At 44.4% G+C, this 26165-nt stretch overlaps 1 pseudogene; it reads left to right on the forward strand.

The window, feature by feature from the left end:
• Positions 1-8929: 8929 nt before the first annotated feature.
• LOC142450637 (small ribosomal subunit protein uS4 pseudogene) lies at positions 8930-13331 on the forward strand (annotated as a pseudogene).
• Positions 13332-26165: the final 12834 nt, after the last annotated feature.

Raw genomic sequence — 26165 nt, forward strand, 5'->3', positions numbered from 1 at the left:
AGCATCGACTCAAAAACACAATACTAGAATCTTATGAAGGACTTTGTGTTAGACCGAAAAACCCGCACCAAGGTCAACGTTGTCAATTCCGATTCGCAGAGACCCTCTAGAACAGAGTAGAACTGCTTCCTATGGTTCTAAAGCTTCAGGGGGACAGACAGCCTCAGCTTCCTCCCAGGGAGTCGCTAGCGTGTTCAAACCACCGACCTTTCAGTTAGCAGCACAAGGATGGACCCCCGGAGCCACCAGAACGCTTCTGTGCTCCTACATTTGGAAATTTTAGAACAGGCGAAGAAATGCTTACATTGACAACTACTGAAATTGGGAGCCAGGAGAAAATTTTTAAACGTGAACAATATTGTGACTGAAAAACAGAGTTAGTAAAAAAAAAAAATTCGTAACAGAAATACGGAATGAAGAATTTCAATCCAGCACAAACTCTCCATGAGTGGAAATTTTCACACTTGGCGGGTTCTTAGTTTGGGTTGTAGGTTTCCATCTTTCTCTCCTCGGAGATAAAATGTATATTCTTTCTTTAAGCGTACTTCTATAGATGTCGGCATCTACTTGGTAGATCAGATCTGACATCAAAGCATCAACTTTTCATTGTTTCAATCCAAGGTATTTCTCCGATCCAGTGATCTCCACCCAATGCCCTTCAGAGTCTGTATGGTCTTTCTTCCTTAAGAGAGTTTTACAAAGAGTCTTTAAAAGTCTGGAATTCCATGGGGTTTGCACATGAAAATATCAAGTCTAAATTAGTCTCATTCATGGGTCAAAAATACATCCCTTACTTCATGAGTGCTTGCGTTTGAATTTTAATTGCGGCTAATCCTAACATAGAGCCTCCAACTGATCGAGAAACTCTGGGCAAGACCAAGTACCTACCAACCACAGCTCCGACCTCGGAAGCATCGTGAGGCTGGTGCAGGGACGTGTCGTGTTTCCCTCTGTTCCTTCTGTCAGGGTGGGAGCTGACTCAACCACACCTGACAGCAGCAACAACACAAGTCTTTTTTAAAAAAAAATAATATTATTAGGGCTTCTTACAACTCTTATCACAATCCACACATAGATCAATAGTGTAAAGCACATTTGTACATTCATTGCCCTCATCATTCTCAAAACACTTGCTCTCCACTTAAACTCTTGGCATCAGCAGCTCATTTTTCCCTCCCTCCTCGCTCCCCCTCCCTCATGAGCCCTTGATAATTTATAAATTATTATTTTGTTATATCTTGCCCTGTCTGATATCTCCCCTCATCCACTTCTCTGTTGTCCGTCCCCCAGGGAGGAGGTCACATGTAGATCCTTGTAATCATTTCTCCCTTTCCAACCCAGCCTCCCTCTACCCTCCCAGCATCGCCACCCACACCACTGGTCCTGAAGGGATCATCCGCCCTGGATTCCCTGCATTTCCAGTTCCTATCTGTACCAGTGTCCATCCTCTGGTCTAACCAGATTTGTAAGGTAAAATTGGGATCATGAGAGTGGGGGAGGAGGAAGCATTTCGGAACTAGATGAAAGTTGTATGTTTCATTGTTGCTACATTGCACCCTGACTGGCTAGTCTTCTCCCGGAGACCCTTCTGTAAGGGGATGTCCAGTGGCCTAAAAATGGGCTCTGGGTCTCCACTCAGCACTCCCCCTCATTCACTATGATAAGATTCTTTGCTCTGATGATGCCTGATACCTAATCCCTTCAACACTCATGATTGCACAGGCTGGTGTGCTTCTTCCATGTGGGCTTTGTTGCTTCTGAGCTAGATGGCCACTTGTTTACCTTCAAGCCTTTAAGATCCCAGATGCTGTATCTTTTGATAGCCGGGCACCATCAGCTTTCTTTACCACATTTGCTTATTCACCCACTTTGTCTTCAGCAGTTGTTTCTGGAAGGTGAGCATCATAGAATGCCAATTTAATAGAAGAAAGTATTCTTGCATTGAGGGAATACTTGAGTGGAAGCCCAATGTCTTTCTGCTACCTTAATACTAAACCTATAAATATATGCACACAGATATATTTCCCATCCTCATATATAAATATATTTACATATGTACATGCCTTTATTTAGACCTCTATAAATGCCCTTTGCCTCCTACTTCTTTCCTCTATTTCCTTTGACTTTCCTCTTGTCCAATTATCATGCTGAGTCTTCATTTGGGTTTCAGTAATTCCTCTTGGTTACATTACTCCTGATCACGCCCTACCAGGCCTCCTACACCCTCCTCACCACCGATTTGGAATACTTTGTTCCCTTGTCCCTGGGTTTGTTAACACCACTTCCTTTCCCCCCACCTCCCCCTCTCCCATGTTCCCCCAGAACTATCTGGCCCATTGTTTTCTCCTCCAGATTGTTCATCCAGCCTATCTTATTTAGACAGACCTGCGGAGATAATAACATGCACATAAACAAGACAGAGCAAAACCAAGCAACAATATACAACAAAACAACAACAAACCAATGACAAAAACCAAAACAAAACACAAAAAGAAAGAAAAGCTTGTAGTTAGTTCAAGGACTGTTTGTTGGCCTTTAGGAGTATTTTCCAGTCCAGTCTGTTGGGGCACCACACCCTGGCCCCAAAGTCTACCTTCAGCATTACCTAGGGACCTTGCCACCGCTCTGTTCCCTTGCTGTTCTGTTGCACCCCCTTAGTGTTTTGCCTCGGTGTGGCAGGATCAGATCGGGCACAATTCCCACACTGTGTCTCAGTGTTGTCCCCTGTAGGGTTATGGGTCAGTGAGGGACATCATGTCTCATAGCGGGGCCGGCCATGTGGTCCTCTCTGTGGACTGGCTGCTCTACTCAGGAACATCATCATCATGGCCTGGTGGGCCAGGATGTGCTCCACTCTCTCCTCCTCCCCTTTCATCTGTTCCCATGTGCTCCGATCAGATATGTCCCTCTCCTGGAGCTGTAGATTCAGTGTCGTCCTTTGAAATAAATTCTTCTGGGGGGAAAGGCAGGTGCCCACGTAGTATTTGGGATTGAGGCTGGTCCCTACAATTCTTACAAATTCGAACTTAAAAAAGACGATTCAGACTATTAAGAAACAGATCCAAAATATTATAATAAACTACCATGGGATTTACTCCATGGTAAAGAATGATGGAGAGAAAAATTACACTACTGTCACCCTGAACGTTCAAGTGGAGATCATCTGTAACATGTTTATATAATATCCACTACTATGGATAAATAAGTGGTGGTAGAGCTTATAAGGATCACATATCCCCACTGATATACATTTCAACTAGAATCCCACTTTATATAACATTTGAAAGAGCATTTTAGCAATTTAGTGTTTGTTCAGAATTCAGTTTTGCATGACAATTCTATTTAACACCACAGAAATGAACAGAATTACCAAGCTTTAAAATTTAGGGCAAAATTGAAAAGTTGACCTTTTATTCTATATGTTTTCTCACTAATTTAGAAAATATTTCATACAAAATCTCCCCCCATATTTTTTAAAAGAGAGAGTAAGAAACCACAAAACCCATGCAGGATTGTTTTCGTCTTCAGTCTTCATTTTACCTCGTTTTACTGTGTAACTGGAATTGTGCTTTAGGCCAGATCTAGCACTAGAATTTATTTCTTTGTTGACTTTTAGGTTTCAGTTTAGGTTCAAGTCAGTCATCTATTTCTCAGCCCCAAAGTATTACTTTTTTCTTTTAAATCATTTTATTGGGGCTCGTACAATTCTTATCACAATCCATACATACATCCATTGTGTCAAGCACATTTGTACATTTGTTGCCATCATCATTCTCAAAACATTTGCTTTCTGCTTGAGCCCTTGGTATCAGCTTCTCATTTCCCCCCCTCCTTCCCTCATGAACCTTTGATAATTTATAAATTATTATAATATTTTTGTCTTACTGTCCGATGTCTCCCTTCTCCCACTTTTCTGTTTTACATCCTCAGGGAGTGGGTTATGTGTAAATCATTGTTATCAGTTACCCCATTCTCCCCCACTTTCTCCTTACCCTCCTGGTATATCTCTACTCTCATGATTGGTCCTGAGGGGTTTATCTGTCCTGGATTCCCTGTGTTTCCAGCTCTGATCTGTACCAGTGTACATCTTCTGGTGGAGCTAGATTTGAGGATTACTTTTTTAAAATACTAGGAAATTCATTTAAAAATGGTTCATGAAAACCCACTTAAACAATTATGCTTGACAAAATATATTTATTCACCTGTATGATATCCAAACACCCCTTTTCTCCCCTCCAGCCCCTGGGAACTTCCTTGTTTAACAATATAAGCTTTAGCAAATATCTGAGAAAAAAAATTTTAATTGATCCTGAGGCTTTGCGTAAAGATGCCTGTGATGTTTCACCATTGAAAGTGTTAGGTGGAGGAGCCTTGCCCAACAAGCAGCCTGGGGAGTCTGTGATTATCTCCTAAGCCTAATACCAGGATCTCTTTTCTGTTAGAAGATGCTCTCCTGCCACAAAACAACCAGAAATGAGAGCCGCTCCCCAGCAAGCATTTCTTTCCAGTGTCTCTCGATCGACTGGGATTCTTGGGTGTGAAACAGGACCAGCTTCTCTCTGTTCTTTAGCTGCTGTAGTCTGGGGGTAACCAGAGGAGAAACACACGTTTGGATCAACCCCCACTCCCTCACCCCAGATAGTCTGCTCTTTAATAGATCACTGAGATGCTGCTGTCATTACTACTGCCAAAATGATTTCAATCCATGACCAGGGTCTTGCTCCAGCGGGATTTCACAGTGGGGATATTCCGGAAGCAGATCTCCAGGCTGGTCTTCTGAGGCTCCTCTGGGTGGGTTTGAACCATCAGCCTTGTTTACAAACGTTCACTATTCTATGAACATTAAGTTTATGAATTAAAAAATCCTTATTATTCTTAACCGTCCAGTCCAGTGTATCCATTTTATTACCCCATTTATAAAGCTAGCAGATTTTCACCAAACTCTTTGTAGGGATTTGATTATTGCTTGGCTCCATTTACAAACTCAGTTAATTAGGTCATTTCTGTCTTTAAATGGCAGTGATACATTTAGTAGATTTACTTTTCTGCTCCTTCAGTCGCCTGACCACAGTAATGGTACACGCTAGGAACACACAAGGACTCACACCCACAAGTTCAGCTTTGGTAGAAATGGACGCTTCCAGCATCCCCCTTGTTACCAAGGCTACAGAATCAGCCCCATGAAGAGCAGCACCCATGCAAACCTGTTCATCAAGAGGACCACTCACCTGAACTATTCTCACTTCCAAGGACCCCTGGCCTACTAACCATAAGGTTAGAGGTTCAAACTCACTAGTCGCCCTTTGAGAGAAAGATGAGACTTCCTGTTTCCGCAAAGATGTATAGCTTCCGATACCCAAAGGAACAGGACTCCTCTGTCCTATGGGGTCACTATGAGTCAGACTCAATGCCAGCTGGTTTTTACTGTCCTTCATCCTCTCTCTCTCATCTTGCTTGTTCGACCCCTTGCTTGATCTCTTGCTCCACTCTGCGACTCGGCAAGGCCGTCGGTGGTGATTTTCCCCCTCACGTTCACCGACAGGTGAGATGTAATCCACATGCCATGAAAGCCACCCCTTTGCAGTGCACCATTCAGTGCCTTTATTCGCAGTGTTGGGCAGTCATCAGTTATAGGCAACCCCAGACCATCTCCATAACCCCCAAAGAAAGGCAGTTCCCATGAGCACTCTTTCCCCATGGCCCTCTCCCAACACCCCTGGAAACCCCAAGTCTGTTTTCCCCCAATGGATTAGCTGATTCGGGACATTCTGTGTGAATGGGATCCCAGATGGCCCTTAGCAGGTTTCTTTCAGGCAGCGTCGGGTTTTCAAGTTTTGTCCATGTTACATTGTTATTCTGTTGCTCTTTGGGACTGAATAAGATACATAAATACTGTACCACGTTTCCTTTGGACATTTAGATAGTTTCTACTCTGGGGCTATTATGGATATTCCCGTACCAGTCTTCTTTGAATGGACATATGTTTTCATTTATCCTCAGCATATACCTTGAGGTAGGATTGTTGAGTCCTATGGTTGATCTGTGGTCAAAATTTTGAGGAACTGCCAAACTTTTCCACAGTGCCGGCACCATTTGTCCTTTCCTGTTCTTTAGAAATGCATCTGGGTTTTCAGTTCTCCATGTCCTTGCCAATACTTATTACTGTCTGCCTTTTCAGTGATTGTCTTTCCAGTTGGTGTGAAGTTGCATCTCATGGGGACTTAGATTTGCATGACCCTGACGAAGCCCTGACGGCACGAGACTGCCAACCTCAAGGTCAGTGGTACAACTCTCCCCGAGAGCAGATGAGGCCATCGGCTCCCAGGAAGATGTACAGTCTCAGAAGCCCCAGGGAGCAGTTCTGCTGTCTTATGGGCTTGTTAGGGATCAGAATCAACACGATGGCGGTGGGGTTGGTTTCATGTTTGGAATGACGAATGAGAGGAGGAGCCCTAGGGTCATGGTGGTGAATGCATGCAGCAGCGCACCAGGTCAACCGTTTGAACCAACAACACGACCGAGGGGAAAAACGATGGAGCAGTCTGCTTCTGTAGAGACGTCAAGTCTTGGCAACCTTCTGGGGTAGTTCTACTCTGTCCTGTGGGGTCGCTATTGGTCGGAATTGACTGTGGCAACGAGCTTGGCTTGTAGGGTAATGACTTCTGGCAAGAGCAGTGGGGGTGATGTAGTGACTAAATACTTGGCTGGCTGTGAACACAAAGGTTGATGGTTCAGGCCCACCAGCTGCTCGAGGGGAGAAAGTTGGGGCAGAAAAGGGTGAGAGTTGCTTTTTAGCAAGATTGTTGTTGCTGTTGTGAGGTGAAGCTACTTGCTTCCAACAAAGAGCACCCCCCCATGTACAACTGAATGGAACACTGCTTGATCGCGCAGAATTCTTACAACAATTGTTGTTTGTGCCTGTGTGGCAGTCGCCGTGTCTCTCCATCTCCTTGACGGTCTCCCTGTGTTCCACTGGCCTTCTACTGTCACAGGCGGGGCATCCTTTTCCAAGGACTTGTCTTGCCTAAGAACATGCTTCAAGGCTACGAGATGAATTTTTGCAACCCCCCTTTCTAGGAAGCATTCTCCACCGCGTGTCTGTCAGTCGACTTTGGTGGTTTGTGTGACGCTGGAAACCATGTCCCTGGCATTTCAAGTACCAGCAGGGTCACCCAAAGTGAACGGGTTTCAGCAGAGCTTCCAGATTAAGAACAGTCTACAAAGATGGAACAGACTGTCCACTTCAGAGGGATTAGCCACTGAAAACCTCACGACTAGCACCGGAACACTGTCAGAGACAGGACCGAAGATGAGCCCCGCAGATCAGAGCTCACTCAGAATAGGACCGAGGAAGAGCTGCCTCCTCAAAGGGTGCTCGACTAGAATGAGGGGGACGGAGGAGAGCCCCGCGGAGTGAAGGCTTCGGGACTTTCATTGGCCGATGGGGCGTGACTCAAAACGAGAAGAAAGAACTGTAAACATTGGAATGTAGGAAGTATGGGTCTAGGGAAACTGGAGATGGTCAGAAACGAGATGGAACGCATGAAGATCGACATGCTAGGTATTAGAGAGCTGAACGGGACTGGCATTGGCCATTTTCAATTAGACAATCGTACGGCTGACTGTGCCAGGAAAAACAAATTCAAGGGGGACGGCTTCCCATTCATGTCAAAAAGGACATTTCAAGAACGCTTTTAAAGAACAATGCTGTCGATGTTAGGATAATATCTCTAAACATAAAAGACAATCCTGCAAAGACAACTATCGTTCACATTTAAGAAACAATGACTAAAGCTAATGAGGAACAAATTGAAGAATTCTACCAATGTCTTCAGTCTGAAGATGATCAGGCATGCGATTAATATGAATTGATCATTATGGGCAAATGGAATATGGAAGTTGGAAGCAAAGAGAAAGGGCGATATCTCCATATCAGCTGCTAAAGAAAGGCGATTTGCTTCCTGTGGAGCAGAGCACCAACTGTTCATCTCTAAGTTCAAGTTGAAGCTGACGAAAATTACAACAAGTCCATTATAACCAAAGTAGGACCTTGAGAATGCCTACCTGAATTTAGAGAATATTTCAAGATCAGATTTGACTCATTGGGCACCTGGCAGAAGACCCGAGGAGCGGCGGGATGACGTCAAGAACATCATGCACGAAAAAGAAAGCCAAACGTTCATGAGAAAGACAGGGAAGAAAGAAGAGATCAGAGTGGATGCCAGAAGACGCCCTGGCACTTCCTCTTGATTGTAGCCTAGCCAAAGGAGATGGAAGAAATATTGAAGTCGAAGAGGTGACTAGAAAATTTCAAAGGGCAGCGTGAGAAGACAAAGAAAAGTATTACAATAATTTTATAATGTGCACCGACCTGGAGCTAAAAACCCAAACGGAAGGACGCACCCGGCATATCTGAAATCAAAAGGACTGACGGAAAGCTTCAAGCCTGAAGTTACAATGCGAAAAGATTCTCTGGGCAAAATATCCAACTTTGAAGGAAGCATCAAAAGACGATGGAAGAAACATGGAGTCACAAGAGCAGAAAGAACTAGTCAACATCTAGCTATGATCAGAGGGCGCATATGACCAAGAACCAAGAAGTCCAAGTGACACCGAAGGCCTTAGCCAAAAAACAAGGCTCCAGGAACTGATGAAATACCAAGTGAAACGTTTCAACAAAACCAATGAAAGACTGGATGCGCTTACTCTTCCAAATGTGCCGAGACATCTGGGAGACAGCTACTTGACTACAGCTGTGGGGAGAGACAGCGGAGAAGCTCAATATCAACAGCCGAAAAGGAATCCCAAGGGGTCGAATGCCAGGAAAGGTGTGTATCAGGGTTGTATCCTTCCCCCATCCTTGTTCAATCTGCATGCTGAGCAAATCACCCAAGAAGCTGAACTATAGAAGGCAGAATGTGGCATCGAGATGGGAGGAAGGCTTATTAACACCCTGGGGTATGCAGAGGACACCACCTTGCTCGCTGAAGGTGCAGAGGGCTTGAAGTCCTTGCTGATGAAGCTCGAGGATGCCAGCTTTCAGTACGCTGCAAAGACAACAAAAGTCCCCACCACTGGGCTCATGAGTCACATCATGGTAAACGGGGAACAGAGGGACGTTCTCAAGGCCTGGATCTGCTTAGATCCACAATCAATGCTCATGGAAGCAGCAGGGAAGGAAATCAGTCATTGGACCAGTCTGCTGCTTCAGACTTCGTCAACGTGTTGAAGAGCAAGGATGCCACTCTGAGGACTAAGGTGGACCTGCCCCAAGCCAGGGCATTTTCAATCACTTCAGATGGGTGTGAAAATTGGATACTAAAGCAGGAAGGCAGAGGAGGAATCAATACAGTTAAATTATGGTTCTGGCGAAGAACATTGAAAGTACCATGGACTGCCAAAAGAACAAACAGATGTGTCTTAGGAAAAAGAACAGACAGAAAGCTCCTTAGAAGCAAGGTGGCAAGACTGTGCCTCACCTACTTTGGACATGTTACCAGAAGAGATCAGTCCCTGGAGGAGAATGTCATGCTAGGTCAAGTCAAAGGGCAGGGACCAAGAGCAAGACCCTTGACAAAATGGATCGACACAGTGGCTGCAACAATGGGGTTAATCAGAACCATTGTGAAGATGGTGCAGGGCTGGGCGGTGTTTCATTCTGTTGTAACATGGGGTCTCTAACAACAAGTTAGGGGCATGCTAGCCGACCCTCTTTCAAAACAGATGTGCTTGTTCTTGTGGACATCCACGGACTTCGGGTTCTTTGTTCGCCCCGTGGTTCAAATGGATCAGTGTTCTGCAATCGCCCCTATTCCTTGTTGAAGTAGTTAGTTTATTGTGAAAACATGGCCAATAAACGCATGTGTGATTAATTGAAGAGAGGAGGGATAAATGGCTCAGTAAGCCTCACCTTTTGAGTTCTCAGGTCTCTTGTTTTGTGACTGTTGGACCAGGGTGCAGCTGCCTTAGCCAGTTCCCTGCTTCAGCTGGCAAGGTTCTTTCCTGCAAGATATCCCCAAGGAGAAGCCATATGGACCTACCCTGAAACAGCCCTGGGTGCTGGAGCAGCCGTGTGGAGACCCTTGCCAGTGTTGAGATGTTTACACATTCACTGACTCAGCTTTCCTCCTGCAGTCAGCACCATTGCGTCTGTTTTGTGAGATGGAGGAGGACTTTGTGGATTGGTGTTGGACATATGGGTTAATGAGTTAATGTTGGACTTGTGGGCTTGGGCAGCACTGGATTGGGATGTTTTCTTGATGCACACTTAACCTTTATATAAAACTCTTATATATGTTTCTGTGGATTTGTTTCTCTAAAGTACCCAGACTAATACACTTGTCTAGCCTTCACATGCTTCCCAGACAATGGAAAATACCAAACAAATAAACAAAATAAATCCTCTCTTGAGTCAAGAATACCATAGTCCTTAAAGTGACACCTTGGCTCCTTAATACTTTAAAGAGACTGTGTTAGTCTGGGTAGACTAGAGAAATCCATAGAAACTCATATGTGTATAAGACAGAGTTTTATATAAAGGATAAGTGTACATTCAGAAAGCATCCCAACCCAGTGCTGTCCAAGCCCATAAATCCAACATGAGCCCATATGCCCGACACCGACCTACAAAGTTCTCCTCAATCTCACAAAACACATGCAATGACACCGACTATAGGAAGACAACCGAATCAGTGAGCATGTAAGCATCACAGCACTGGCAGGGGTCTCCACACGGCTGCTCCAGCACCCAGGGCTGCATCGGGGCAGGTCCATGTGGCTTCTCCTCAGGGATGTCTTGCAGGAAGTGAGCCTTGCCAGCTGAAGCAGAGAACTAGCCAAGGCAGCCTCACCCTGGTCTGACCATCAGAGAACAAGAGACCAGAGAAGCAGGAGGGCAAGGCTCACTGAGCCATTTCTCTCTCTGCCTGTGAATTAAACTGCCTTTCAATTAATCCACACGTGTTTATGGGATTATTAATTTTAAGTAGCACAGAGACCTTGCAGTGGATTTGCCCCAATGTGTTATGTCATTTGACTGCTGCTTCCCTGAATCTTGATCGTGGATCCAAGTAATGGGAAACCCTCTACAATCGCAGGCTTCCATTGGTCTGGGTGTGAGGGTTTTCGTTTTCTGTGCACTGAGTGGTAATCCATGCTGAAGGCTTCGTCAGTAAAGCCAGGGACGGAGTGTGGAAAAGATCATCACTTACTCATGTGCAAGTTCAAGTTGGGTTTAGAGATCACGTCAAGAATCGCTTTGACTATGGACACTAATGGACCAAAGACCAAGAGAGTGGTGAGATGATGTCAAGTTCCTACATGAAGGAAACAAGCGATCATTAAAGAGATCGGAAAGGATGGAATGACCAAAATGGAGACCAGGAGAGAATCGGAGGCTTTTCTGGAATGTAGAGTAACAAAAGTGAATGGAGAAATGATGAAGTAGAGCTGGGCAGAAGATGTCAAAGGGCAGTTTGAGAAGACAGAGTCATGTATTATATAGAAATGTTCTGGGTCTTAAAGGCTTGAAGATAAACAAGCGATCATCTAGCAGAGAAGCAACAAAACCAACATAGAAGAAGCACACCAACCTGTGTGATCACAAGGTATCACATGGTATCGGGTATCAGGCATCAAAGACCCAGAACAAAACATCACATCGATGTGAATGAAGGGGAGGGCAGAGTGGAGATCCAAAGCCCATCTGTAGACAATTGGACACCCTCTTACAGAAGGGTCACAAGGAAGAGATGAGTCAGCCAGGGTGCAGTATAGCACCAATGAAGCATACAACTTTCCACTAGTTCTTTAATGCTTCCTCCCCCTCACTATCATGATCCCAATTCTACCTTACAAATCTGGCTAGACCAGAGCATGTACACTGGTACAGATAAGAGCAGGAAACACAGGGAATTCAAGACAGATAAACCCCTCAGGACCAATAATGAGAGTAGTGATATCAGGAGGGGAAGGGGAAGGGAAGGTGGGGGGAGAAAGGGTGAACTGACCACAATGATCAACATTGAACCCTCTCCCAGGGGGATGAACAACAGAAAAATGGGTGCAGGGAAACTGTGGTCTGTGTAAGACAAGAAAAATAAATAAATTATCAAGGGTTCTTGAGGGAGGGAGGGTGGGGGGAAATGAGCTGATACCAAGAGTTCAAGTAGAAAGAAAACGTTTTGAAAATGATGACGACAATTATATACAAATGTGCTTGACACAATGGATGGATGGGTGGATTGTGATAAGAGCTGTATAAGTCCCCGATAAAATGTTTGAAGAAAAAAATGTGCAAGACCTCGAGTTAGAAATGTAAAGAGAAGAAGGCATCTGGCATTTCTCCAGCTGAAATAACTGAGGAAAATGAAATCCGGGAGCTCCGTTATTGGAGTTGAACTTGAAGGATGTAGGAAGTATCCAAAGAAGATGGAAGCATTCATGGGGTCGTTATACTAAGAATCAGCTTCAGCAATTTCAGGAGGTGGCGGATGATGAAGGGCGGATGGTATTGAAGGACGAAGTCCAGGTGGCACTGGTGGCATTGGTAAAAAACCAAGGACCCAGGAATTGATGGACGACCAGCTGAGATGTTTCAACTCACTGGTGCAGCATTGGGGACTCTCACATCTATGCCAAGACACTTGAAAATCAACAATCTCCTTTTTTTTCCACGGGAGCCAGTACTGAGGTGCACACGGGCCAGCGGAACCAGCATGCTGTCGCTCAGAGCTGGGTTTGTCGGAAGACCTATGTCACCCCGGGGAGACCCTTGGAGAAGTTGGGCTCGACCAGGAACTGGAGCAGATTGGCGCGTATGGAGTCCAGAACAAGCGTGAGGTCTGGAGGGTCAAGTTCACTCTGGCTAAAGTCTGCAAAGCCACCTGGGAGTTGCTGATGCTGGACGAGAAGGGCCGGTAGTGTCTGTTTGAAGGCAAGGCACTGCTGCGGTTCTGCTCCGCATTGGGGTGCTGGACGAGGGCAAGATGAGATGGATTCCATCCTGGGCTGAAGACCGAAGACTTCCTGGAGAGGCGCCTGCAGACCCTGGTCTTCAAGCTGGGCCTGGCCAAGTCCATCCACCCCGCCCATAGACTGATCCGACAGTGCCACGCCAGGGACCACAAAGCAGAGTGCCACATCAGAGACCACAAAGTGCCACATCAGTGAACATCCCATCCTTCATTGTCTGCCTGGACTCCCAGAAGCACATGGACTTCTCCCTCCGCTCACCTTACCATGGAGGAGGACTCCCCGGGGCACGTGAAAAGGAAGAAGGCCAAGAAGGGCCAGGGCGGGCTGGAGCTGGTGAGGATGAGGAGGAGGTTTAAGCCCACCCAGCCCCTCCTGGGTCTAGTTTCCCAATCAAAAAATAATGACGAAGGTGGGAAAAATAAATAAAATCAGCAATCTTGCCAAGTGACTGTAAGAGATGCACATTTGGGACCATTCCAGAGAAAAGCGCTCCCACGGAATGCCGACATGGTCAAACAAGATCATCAGTTTCACACACGTGTAAAATTGTGTGGAAGAGACTTAAAATGTGGTGGCAGCAATACATCAACGGGGAGCTGCCAGAAATCCAAGCCAAAAAGGGGGGTGTCTTTCCAGCCGCTACATATCTCAATGAGGAACCAAAAGGCTGTTGTGAACAAGTCCGGTCCCACAGTCGAAATCCCAGAAGGTACAAATTCTTAAGAATCCAAATTACTAACAAGAAGCCCAGAAGATCCCGAAAACATGAATAGTTCCCTCAAAACCTCAAACTCCCCTCCATCAAGTCGATTCTGACTCACAGTAACGCTATTGGACAGAGTAGACCTGCCCCTGTGGGTTTCCAAGGCTGTCAATCTTTCCTCCTCTATCTTGCATGGGGAGGCTGGTGGTTTTGAACAGTGGACTTTCTCTTATCAGTCCAATGCTTAACTGGCAGTGCTACCAGGACTCCTTGGTCTACCACCAGCACAACTCTATAGAATGAGCAATGTGTCCTTTAGTCCACTTCCAAACCAAACTCACCACGATCAAGTCCACCGTCACGGCTCCTGGCAGTCCTAGGACAGAGCAGAACTGCTTCTGGCTTCTGATTCTGCAACTCTTGACCGGAGTAGAAAGCCTCATCTGCCCCCTGAGGAGGGTGTGGTGGGTTTGAACCATTCACCTAGTGCTTAGCAGCCCGGCAAGTAACCACTAGGCCACCAGGGCTCCTTGTGAGGCTTAAGTCAGGAGATTAAAAAAAACGCCTGTCCGTGAGCCAGAGAATGGCATAGGAATACTTGTTCACTTGGAGTAAAAGTATTAGCGTGGTCACTTTACTAAAAGCATCGGGTCCAGCGGATGTTGGGAAAACTGCAGACCAAATTTGGCTGCTGGTTCAGGAACCGAGTGTGGCTCCAGCCCAGGTGACGTCGCTGGGGGACGTTCACGGGACCTGCAAGTGCAGCAGAAGCCACGGCGAGTCCAGAGGAGGCGACCATCCCTGGTTTAGCGTTCCCTCTTGGCAGAGGACAGCGGGGGCGCACAGGGTCTTGGCGAGTTAGACATCTAAGTGGCAGGTGTAAGTGGCGTAGTCTCCCCTTTCTGTTTATCATCGTCCGCCTGAACTACGATAGGTGCATTTGACTTTCCTCTAATAAGAAAATACGCCTGGGTGAAGGGAGATGAACTATAGGGGCAGCGAGTAGAAGAAAGGGTTTGGGGGAGGAGGGCTCCGGGCAGAAGGGGGTGGGGTTTATAAGGGAGAGGATATCAAGGGGCCCTTGGAGAAACGGCAGTTGTGCGAGCAATCCTACAATTCTACTTGATGTGATTGAACTATGGAATGATATGTCATATGTATTAACTCCCAGCTAATAAAAAATATATGAATATTTTGTCCCCTGATTCATTCCTAAATTAGTAAGCTTACCTCCAAAAAAGTCTTTATAAAAGAATATGGGGAATGAGGAGAGGGACGAGGAGGAAAGTGCATGTACACAAACAAGCTCACATCTAGCAGGCAAGGAAGGAAACGTTCTGCACTGGCTCCGTCTTTGATTCTGGAATGGCTCATGAAGCCAGAGCCGACATTTCCCATTCCTCCCTCCGTGCCTCAGTCTACTCTCTGCTGGCTGGAGTTCTTCACACGCAGAGTGACCCTTAGCTTCATTGCTGAGATGTCTGAATTATTAGTGGTCCTGCCTCTTCCAGATGCTGCAGCTTTTTCTGCATGTGTCCTATTGGAATGGGAGGATTCAGCAGGACTCCAAGAGCATCCTCCCAGTTTCAGACATGGGCCACCCAGACACCATTGCAACCGTTTCCCCCTTTGAGAATCAGGCTCCATCGCCTCATATGGAACGGAAGCCTGCTTTGCTTCCTCTTGGTTCAGTGGCATACACAACCAACGGGGCTGCCTCCACATCTCTGAAACCATCCCTGGATGATGCCACCATTCCCCTTCAGTGGCGCCATAGTTACAGCATCCTGTAGACGTGGTCTTCTCGTGGGTACCAGGACTTCTGATGTCTAGAGCTCAGAAGTGTGAGCATGGGGAGTGAACATTCTGCAAGCAGGTCATTGGGTGCCTTTGCTGCCTTTAGTCGCTGGCTCTGCGAAGTCTGGTACTCAGTGAGAAAGCACCATGTATTGCTTTCCAATGCAAAACTGAAATTGTGTTGTCAGCGAGAACCGCCTCCCTTTGGGCAGTCTTTTCTGCCTGGAACCCTAGAGTCGTTGCTTTGGGTGTCTTTAACCAGGATGTGCGCTGCTGGGTGGCGTTTCTCATCGATCCAGATGGCATTTGGGGGCTCCTTTCAGTCGGTCGATACATGCATTTTCTCCACACAGAAAGAAATTACTTCTAGTATTTAATTCTGATCTCTTCTCTACCTGTTCTTGTTTTGTGTCCTTCGGGAACAACTATTATCTTTCCATTCCACCTACTGGATCAGTTCAGTTTCTTTTCCCACATGAGTTACATTTTTTTTAAAAGTCTTTTCCATCCTTTTGGGATATTTCCTACGTATCAACTTCAGAGTCATTAATTGGATCTCACTAATAATCTTAGTTTAATTGCTGAATTGATTTGCTGAAAATCATATTTTGTGGTCTAGGAAACTGTGTGTGTGTAGTATATACCAATTTTGTGGTTAGTACATTGTGCATATGGATTTTGTATGTAATATATATGGATCCCCCACCCCCCACCAAATAACTACTGATTGTGAATTGGGTGAAGGTTTACAGAGCAGGTGATCAGTTTCAAGTTCAAAAGCCATATATTTTTTGTTTCAATGTATCCACTGTGATCCCCACAGTGGACCAACACTTACTTCATTTCTTCCCTGTACTTCCTATTCCATACCTCCATCATTCCGAACCATCTGAACTTTGTCCTTGGGTAAGTGCTGTGATAGATAGGTTTATTGTGCCAATATGGCCAGTAGGAACATGTGGGATTAATCAGGTAGCAGTTTGATTGGAGGGAAAAGAGATAAATGGCTCAGCAAGGCCTACCCCTCTCTCTCTCTTGCTCTCTGGTGATCAGACCAGCATGCAGCTGCTTTAGCTGGTTCTCTGCCTCAACTTGTGAGCTACACTACCTGTAGGAGAGCCAACTTGTAGATCATGTCGCTAGAGCTTGAGGTTCCTTGGAGACCTGCTTTGCCGCACTGCTGGTGTGTACACTGCTGGAGCTTGAGCCTGTCAGATCCTGTCATCTTGCATTGCTTGAGTTCGATATTCCATCCGGGCCTGCTTTGCTAAACTCTTGAGCTGCTGACTATTGGTGACCCACCCTGCTGTTTGATGCCTGTGGCAGGACTGCCTGCATTGCTCTAGGGAGGACTCAGTTGTCTGTTTCCTTGACCTTGGACCCAGCAACCCTTGTGAGTTGAAGGACTTCTAGTATATTAACTGTTCCACAGAAGTGGGTTGAACTGAGCCCTCTGTACTGCTGTGTGGACTAATAAGCTGTTATATTCCTTTGTGTTGTACATATCCATCCATATATATATAAAATCATGAGTGTCCTGGTTTTGTTTTTCTAGAGAACTCTGTCTAACACAGTGCTGCCATTTGACCTTAAATGCTTGCTTATTCTAACACCAAGTGAGTTCAGCTTCAGACCTAAGGGCCACTCTGGTAGGGTTCCCATCAAACTGGTAAATTTGATCTCTTTTCCAATTTTGAGTTTTCTTCCATATTTTCCTCTCACTTTATCCAGTACTTTGTAATCCCTTTCAGAGCTGTGGTCATGGTAGATGGGCACCATCTAATTCTTCTGGTCTCAGGATTGTGGAGAATGATGTTTGCATGGTCCTTTAGTTTACTGGGCTGATTGTTTCTATATGTCTTTTGATGTCCATCATGCTTCCTTCCTCTGGTTGCCCCTCATACGACTGCTCACAAGCGTGTAAGACCCCCAGCCATGACTCATTGGATTGTGGAATGTAGTCATTATGAACAATGTCATGCCACTTGACTTTGGTGTCCCTTAAGACTATGCACCTGATTTTCTTTTTTCCTAACAGTTTTATTAGCACTTCACATGTCATGCAATTCAATAATCCAATCACATCGAGATGAGTTGTACAATTGTCACCACATTCAATTATAGGACCCAGTCTCCTTCCACGTACTCATTGTTATTCATGGAATTCTTTATTTTTCTAATTGGGCAAAAATATGCACAACAAAACATTCTCCAGTGCAACAACTTACTTCTACAGACATAATTCGGTGCCATTGATTACACTCATCATGTTTTACAGTCATTACAGATATCCTTTTCCAAATTATTTCACCACCATTAGCATAAGTTCAATGCCCCCTAAGCAACAAGTCTTGCTTCTTCATCCATGGTGACCATTGGCTAAGTTTGGTTTCTTTTTTCTTTATTTATTAGCGTTCTGGATATAGTATTCATATATCATACACTGTATGGTTAAACATCTTTTTAAAGAGGTGTGTATACATCATCACAATATCTGTTCTAGTGCTCTCACCCCCCTCCTGTATTCACTGTTTGCTCCCCAAGTCCCCGCCCCCTGACCACCCCCCACCCCGGGACCTGATTTTCTATGCCTAGTAGTTCATTCCCTCAAGAATTTTGATCTAAGGTGGAAGAAGTTTTCATAATTTTGCCCACTTTATGCTCCTCCACATTCAAGAGTATATTTTATGTAAAAGGTGAATACATAGATACAAATCTCTTCTATTAATTTTTTGCTAATTAGTGCACTCACACCTGTGCAGCCTGTGTGCCTATCCACGCAGCTAATTGTAGAAGGGCTGCTGGGTCCCAGGGTATTTCCATTTCCAGCCTTGTTAGGAAGGGCCATAGTGTGCGCCCCAGTGTTCCATTTCCAGCCTTGTTAGGAAGGGTCATAGTGTGGAGCACAGTGGTTACCCCATCTTACAGCACCACCCGCAGTGTAGGAGTGTCCGCGTCTGCCCACAGCCTCACCTGCACTTGTTGTCATCTGTGTCGAGACCTTGGCTATTAAAACTGGGTGAGGTGACATCTCACTGCTATTTTGATTTGCATATTTTAAATGGCTGATGCTTGTACGCATCTCCTCATATGTGTCTTGACCTCCTGGGTGTCTTCCTTGTTGAAGTGTCTGGTCATGTCCTCGGCCTGTCTTTTTAATTGGATGATTTATCTATTTCTTGTGGAGGTGTTGAAGCGGCAAACTTCTGACCTTGCAGTTGGCAGCCCAGCAGTTGTCTGTCAGTTTGCTGTACTGTGGTGGCTTGGGTGTTGCTATGATGCTGGAATCTATGTCATGGTATTTCATATGCCAGCTGAGTCACTCATGGTGAACAGGTTTAAGCAGAGTGTGTTAGACAGGGTTCTCTAGAGAAACAAAACCAGGACACTTATGAGCGAGACTGGGCTGGGATGCCTTCTTGATATATAATTATTCCTTGATATGAAAAATAAAGCTCTTTCCTTATGCACATATGAGTGTCATTGCATTTGTTTCTCTATATAACCCAGCCGAGCAATAGACTAAGAGCAGGATACAAAGTAAGACTAGTTGTTCACTTTTGAAGAATGAGCCACTGAGAATCTTATGAATAGCAGAGGAACACTGTCAGATATCGTGCCAGAAGATGAGACCCTCCAATTGGAAATCACTCAAAACCCGACTGAGGAGGAGTTGCCTTCTCAAAGTAGAGTCCATCATAATGCCACGGCTGAAGTGAAGCTTTCAGAAGCTTCATTTGCTGATGGGCCATGACTCCAAATGCAAAGAGACAGCAGAAACATTGATTAGCAAACATCGATTGCTATGTGGAATTTAGAATGTGCAAAGGATGCATCTAGGAAAATTGGGAGTCATCAAAAATGAAATGAAATGCAAAAAGATCACCTGGGTATTAATGGACTGGTATTGGCCATTTTGAATCAGACGGTCATATGGTTTACTCTGCTAGAATGAGTAATGATGGCGCATTTATTGTCAAAAGGGACATTTCAAGATCTATCTTGAAGTGCAATGCTGTCTTATCAAAGATAAGATAGGATATTATCTAAAGCCACCAAGGAAACCCACTCAATGCAACTGTTCAGATTTACACAGCAACCACTAAAACTAGTGATGAAGAAACAGAAGTAATTTACCAACGACTTCAGTCTGAAGTTGATCAAATATGCAATCAAGATGCATTGATAAATATTGGTGATTGGAATGCAAATAATGGAAACAAAGAAGACTGAGATAGTTAACATTTATTTTGCCAACATGGCCAATGGACACAGGTGGGATTAATTGAAGGACGGAGAGATAAATGGCTCAGCAAGTCTTGCCTTTCTTGTCTCTTACTCTTTAATCACTGGAGCAGTGTGCAGCTGCCTTGCTTGTTCTGTGCCTCAATTTGCAAGCTACACTACCTGTGAGATACCTAACCCATAGACTGTGTCACTGTAATTTGAGGTTCCTTCAAGACCTGCTTTGCCACACCATTGGAATTTACATCTCTTGAGCTGGGGACTGTCAGATCCTGTCATCTGCCTTACTGTTGGTGACCAGCCTTGCTATTTGCTGCCTGTGCCTGGATAGCCTGAATCTCTCCAAAGAGGACTACCTGGTGGCCCTCAAGACTATAAGGACTACCAGTGTCTCACAACTGTCTCATGGGAGTGAGTTGCACTGAACCATTTATACTGCTTTATAGATTTATTAACTGATTTCTTATGTTATATGCTTGCCTATCTATAGAAATATATATATGAATTGTTAGTGTTCTGGTTTTGTTTCTCTAGAGAACCCTGTCTAACATAAGGATGGAATGGTAGCTGTAAAATATTGCCTTGGTGATAGAAATGATGCTAGAGGTCACATGATAGAGTTTTGCAAGGCCAATGGCTTCCTCATCGCAAGCATCTTTTTTTCAACAATATAAATGATGACTACACATGTGGACTTCTCCAGATGGAATACACAGAAATCAAATTGGCTGCTTCTGTTGGGAGAGATGATGGAGAAGTTCAATATCAGCAGCCAAAAACTAAGTCAGGGCTGACTGTGGAACAGACCACCAATTGCTCATTTGTAAATTCAACTCAAAGTTGAAGAAAAGTAAAACAAGTCTGTAAGAGTTCACATTCGATCTTGAGTACGTCCCACCTGAATTTCAAGAACATATTTGACATGCTGAACACGAATGACAGAAAGCCTGACAACTGTGTGAGGACACTGGGAATACATGAAGGAGGGGAAAGGGTCTTAAAAAAGGCAGGAAAGAGGTTCTCTGGCAGCTCTGGACTGAAGTGAAAGTCACAGAGTCCCCATGACTCTGCATGGCTCTTCAGGGTTTCCTCTGTTGTTCGGTCAGCAGGCTCAGTCCATTTGCAGAGGAACATCGGTATTAGCACGTGGCATTCAAGGAACTCGATCCCATACAGAACCTATTTGTGGACAAGATAAGAGAATGCAAATCTCAGCAACAGGCATCTAGAGGACATGCTGATGTTCGCCCAGAATGTCAGCAAGAGATGGAGAAGGAGCTTTTGAAGCCAGAGCAAATGTTTGGTATAGCAGACAGGAATGCGTCCCCTAGCTTCACATTTGAAGATCCCAAATTTGAAGCCATTGAAAACACCTCAATCCTGAAGCAATATGTAAAATTAATCTGGTAATTTGTCGTGATTAGTTGCACAATTGAGCAGTAATCAGCATAAACATGTTTGACAATTGTCTAAATACAAATAAAAAGACAGGAAAGAAAGATCAAAGTGCTATCAGAAGAGACTCAGATTTGTTCCTTAAAGTAGAGCAGCAAATGGCAGAAAGGAGGACACAGAGAGGAAAGGTTCAAAGGGCGGGTGGAGCAGACAAAGTAAAGTATTATAAAACAGACTTGGAGTTAGAAAATCAAAAAGAAGGACAGGCTCAGCATATATCAAGCTGAAACAGCTGAAGAAAAAAGCTCAGTCTTCACATTGTCATATTAAAAGATTTTTTTTGAAAAATACTGAGAAAATATCGTCGACATTCCATCATTTCAGGAGGTCTCAGATGACCAAGAACCCATGGCACTGAAGGAAGACGTCTACGCTGCACTGAAGGCATGAGCCTAAAAAAGACTCCAGGGGCTGATGGAAGACCGACTAAAACGTGTAGATAGACTGATAAAGCACTGGGAGCCCTCACTGTCAGTTTCAAGAATTTGGAAGACAGGCAGGTTACCTAGCCAACTGGCTGGAAAAGACTTTTTTTTTTCTTACCCATTCTAAAGAAAGGTGATCCTCACAGGATATGGGAATTATCAAACAGTATCATTAATGTCACATAGAAATAAAATTTTGCTGAAGAGGATTCAACAAAGGCTGCGACAGTACACCAGTGGGGAGCTACCAGAAGGAAGATTGAGAAGAGCACTTGGACTATCACTGCTGATGCCAGGTGAATCTTGGCTCAAACAGACACTACCAGGAAAATGTCTATTTGTGTTTTATCGATGATGCAAAGTCATATAATTGTGTGGATCATAAACAACTATGGATGGCATTGAGAAGAACAGGAATTCCAGAACATTTCCTTGTGCTCCTATGGAGCCTATACATGGATCCAGAGTCAGTTATTTAGAACAGGGACATATTGCCTGGTTTAAGATTGGGAAAGTGGTGCGTCTTGGTCGTATTCTCTCACCATCCTTATTCCATTTCTATGCTGAGAAAATAACTCGAGAAGCTAGATTATTCAAGGAAGGACTCTGCACCGAGATTGGAGGAAGGCTGCGTAATAACTTTTGATGTGCAGATGACAGAACCTTATTTACTGAACGTGAGGGGGACTTGAAGCCCTTGTTGGTGAAGATCAAGGATTGCAGCCTTCGGTATGGAATATAACTCAATGTCAAGAAAACCCCAATCCTTACAACTGGATCCACTGGTGACCTCCTGATAAATGGAGAAACGATTGAAGTTGTCAAGGATTCTATCATGCTTGGGTCATGGAAACCACACTCATGGGATCCAATGATGCATGCCATTGGGTCAATCTGCTGCACAAGATCTCTTTAAAGTGTTGAAGAGCAAGGTTGTCATTTTGAGGATGAAGGTGCGCCTGACCCAAGCCATGGCATTTCTATCACCTCACAGGTGTGTGAAACTTGGTGGTGTCTGCAGAATCTTGGTAGATGAATCTTCCTTGAACCGGGAAGTCTGAAGAAGAGTCAGTGCATTTGAATGATGGTGCTGGAGAAGAACATTGAAAGTACCATGGATTCAGAAAGGGACAGATATTTCTTGGAAGAAGTACAGCCAGAATTATGTTCCTTAATTGGGGGTGGGGGTGGGTGATGGGGAGACTTTATTTTGTGTCCTTTGCACATATTTGAAGTAAAAACACTGAGGACAAAGTCTTTGCGACTAGGAGTTAGCACACCTAACTTGACAAGAAAAAGAAATTATGCAGACTCATTTTTCAATACGGATTTGCTTCAAATAATGGTGATGGTGTGGAAAATGTCTTCACTTCGTTTGTAAGGACAATTCGACCGTGGAGGACATGTTAGTAACCGCACTGAGACGGCATCTTAATAGCAAGCATGAAGCACACGGCAAAAACCAAAGGAATATTTGGAATAACTTAAAAAATTGTTTCAAATGAAGAAAAACAATGTTTAGAAAAAAAGATTACTGTCAACAAACTGTATTTACTTTCATCTTCTGAAGCGTCTTGTTTAATTGCAGAAACTAAACGCACAGTAGAAGATCTCCTGTTAACGGCTGTTATTAAAATGCCTTAAACAGTTCACGGGAAGAAGTATGGGGATGAAGTTCATCAAATTCCTTTACTGAATGATACGATCTCCAAAAGAATTCCTGAAATTAGTAATGACCAACTCCAGCAACTTCTTACTAGGCTCAAGGATAGTCCAGTGCTTGTCATTCAGTTAGATGAAACAACTGAGATTTATAACGGGGCACAGTCCTTAAGGTAATACATGTTTATGACGGATGCGTACATGAACAATGACTGTTTTGTCCCCTTTTGAAGGGCACACAAGAGGGGGAAGATGTGTAACTTAAAGTCGATGAACGTTTCACAAATGAGGGACTTCGAGTAGAAAATGGCATTGGCGTCTGGGCAGATAGTGCTGGAACAATGAGGGGCAAGAATGTTGAGTTTGTAGCAGGAAGCTAAGCTTGAGGCAATGAACTTATATCACTTACTCACTGCACGATCTGTAAGGAAACACTCATAGCCAAAACATATCACCAGGGTTAGATGATGCCCATTGGGATACTATCAAGATCATTAACATCATTAAAAGCCGTGCCCTGAATAGTCATTTGTTCTCAAACCTTTGTGAGGACATGAACTCCAATCACAAAGGCTCATTACTACAAGCAGAGATAACGTGTTCTCCAGAGGGCCAATTTAAATGGGTTATGTAAATTGTTCTATTTTTGTCAGTAGAAATTGTGATTTTGTTAATTTTTTTCACGATTACTTATGGCTTTTAAAATGGTGTTTATCAGGTTTAAAAAATTAATGTTTTTAACATGTTACTTCAAGGAAAAAATCATATCATATTTATGTTAAAAGATTAAATTCAGAGTTTTGTTAAAGAGTTAAGATATGGAAGGATAGGGTGGAAAGGGGTTCTTTAGAAATATTTGCCACTACAGATGATTTTATAATTCAACATAATCTTCCCAACGATTTAGTTGTAAGAGTTATAATTGATTATCTGAAGTACCTGGAGACACAGTTTTAGACATACTTCTCTTTAAATTTTGATTCTAAAAGAGTACATTGAGTTCATAAGCCATACCCAATTGATATAAAAATGTCAGTCATCTGCCATAAAAATTCAAGAAGAATGTGCTGAGTTATCAAATGACATAGATTTAAAAGTTGAGTTTTCTGAAAAGAAAAAAAATCACGAAATGAATTTTGACTTAGAATTAGGCCTGAATTTCCAACAATTTCTGAAATGGCCCCAAACCTTCCTCTGCCATTTTATACTGTGTATTTATGCTAAATGGGATCCTCAGCATTGATGATTATCAAATCAAGCATTAACTGTGGAAAATGTTGAAGACACTCTACATCCTTTCGGATCCAATAGTCCACCAAGATTTAATTCTTGGTGTAAAAGTAAATAAGCATATATGTATATAACAAAGAACTATTTAAGGTAATTTTTAATGATTTCTAATTAGTAACTGTTTGAATTGTATACATACTTTATATACGTATATACCAAGGGTCACACAAAGAATTTTGGGCAAAACGAGGTCATGAGTGAAAAAAGTTTAGGAAGCCCTGGATTCAACAATACAAATGAAGCAGATTTGGGGGCTGAGACCTGAGACCACAGGAGAGAAAGACAAGCGAGAGAGAGCACTCACAGTAGACTTTGCATCGTTCAAGTGAATGGGTGGGCAGGAAAAGAGGTGTCGACCAAGGAGTTTTGCTATCAGAAGATCAGTCACAGCACATTGTGATAAGAGCTGAGTCTTGAGGAGAGGAGGGTCAGCCATGACTGGGCTTGGCTCTGGCCATCCCTTGTAAAGACACGCCTCCCTCGTGAGATCCCTGTCATTGACCAACTTGAGTAGTAGGCTTCCCATCGAACACAGGAGCTTGCCGAAGAAATTACTCAGGCAGCTCCACAAATGCCCCACCGTTTGTATCTGTTTTCTCTAGAAGCTGACAGCTAGACCACCCCTGTCTTTCTACGTGAGTGAGTCCACGTGGAAAGCGTTCTTGGATACTGCGGGTTTTCTAGGATCATGAGATCTCTGGGTGACACAAATGGTCCGCACTCGAACACTAGCCTGTAGGTTGGCGGTTGGAGCCCGTTTAGGGGTACCGCGGAAGAAGAACGTGGTGATCTGCTTCCACAAAGAGCACAGCCAAGAAAACCCTATGGGACGGTTCTGCTCTGTACACACAGGGTTGCCATGAGCCAGAATCATTGCAACAAACCCATCTTCCAGCCCAGAGAGGAGGCACGGCAGCTGACAGCAAGACCTCTGGTGAGGATCCAGGAGCCCTGCTTATGAAGGCAGGGAGGTTTTCCTCTCCGAGTGATTCTTGTACAAAGGTGGCATAGGACTCACCTGCTTGGGTCAGGGGAGTGACGGTGGCACAGAAGTGAAACTATCAGCGGATCATTGAAAGGTCAACGGTTGGAACCCATCAGTTGCTCTGCGGAAGAAAGATGTGGTTGTCAGCTTCCATAAAGACTTACAGCCTTGGAAATCCGACGGGTCCAGTCCTCTGTCCTATAGGGCCACCAGGAGTAGAAATGGACTCCGTGCCTGTGAATGTTTTGGGTACCGGCCATGAGTAGCCCACCTGGAGCTGTTCGTGGTCCTGAACCATGGGGGCTACCCTATTGCGATGTGGCTTCGCATTCCATTGCGGGTGGTAGTGACTTCCGTTCACTTTCTCCCGGGAATTGAGGATCCAGTGAGCAGTGGCATGAGAGGAAGAGACAAGAGAAACCAGACAGAGTTCCTGTGGGGATGCTAATGCTGACACATTTCCATCCACTGGTTTGAGTAGCTCCTGTGAATGGTTCCAGAGAGTTTCTGGGGTTAGCGGCCCAACATTTTAACCCACTCTGCCACTTGGGCCCCTTCACGAATTTCCAAGGAGAAAAACATGGAGCTATTTCTTTGGTTATCACTTACAAAGTTTTATAGCCACCAA

Source organism: Tenrec ecaudatus, chromosome 6 (genome assembly GCF_050624435.1).
Source record: "Tenrec ecaudatus isolate mTenEca1 chromosome 6, mTenEca1.hap1, whole genome shotgun sequence".
Taxonomy (NCBI): domain Eukaryota; kingdom Metazoa; phylum Chordata; class Mammalia; order Afrosoricida; family Tenrecidae; genus Tenrec; species Tenrec ecaudatus.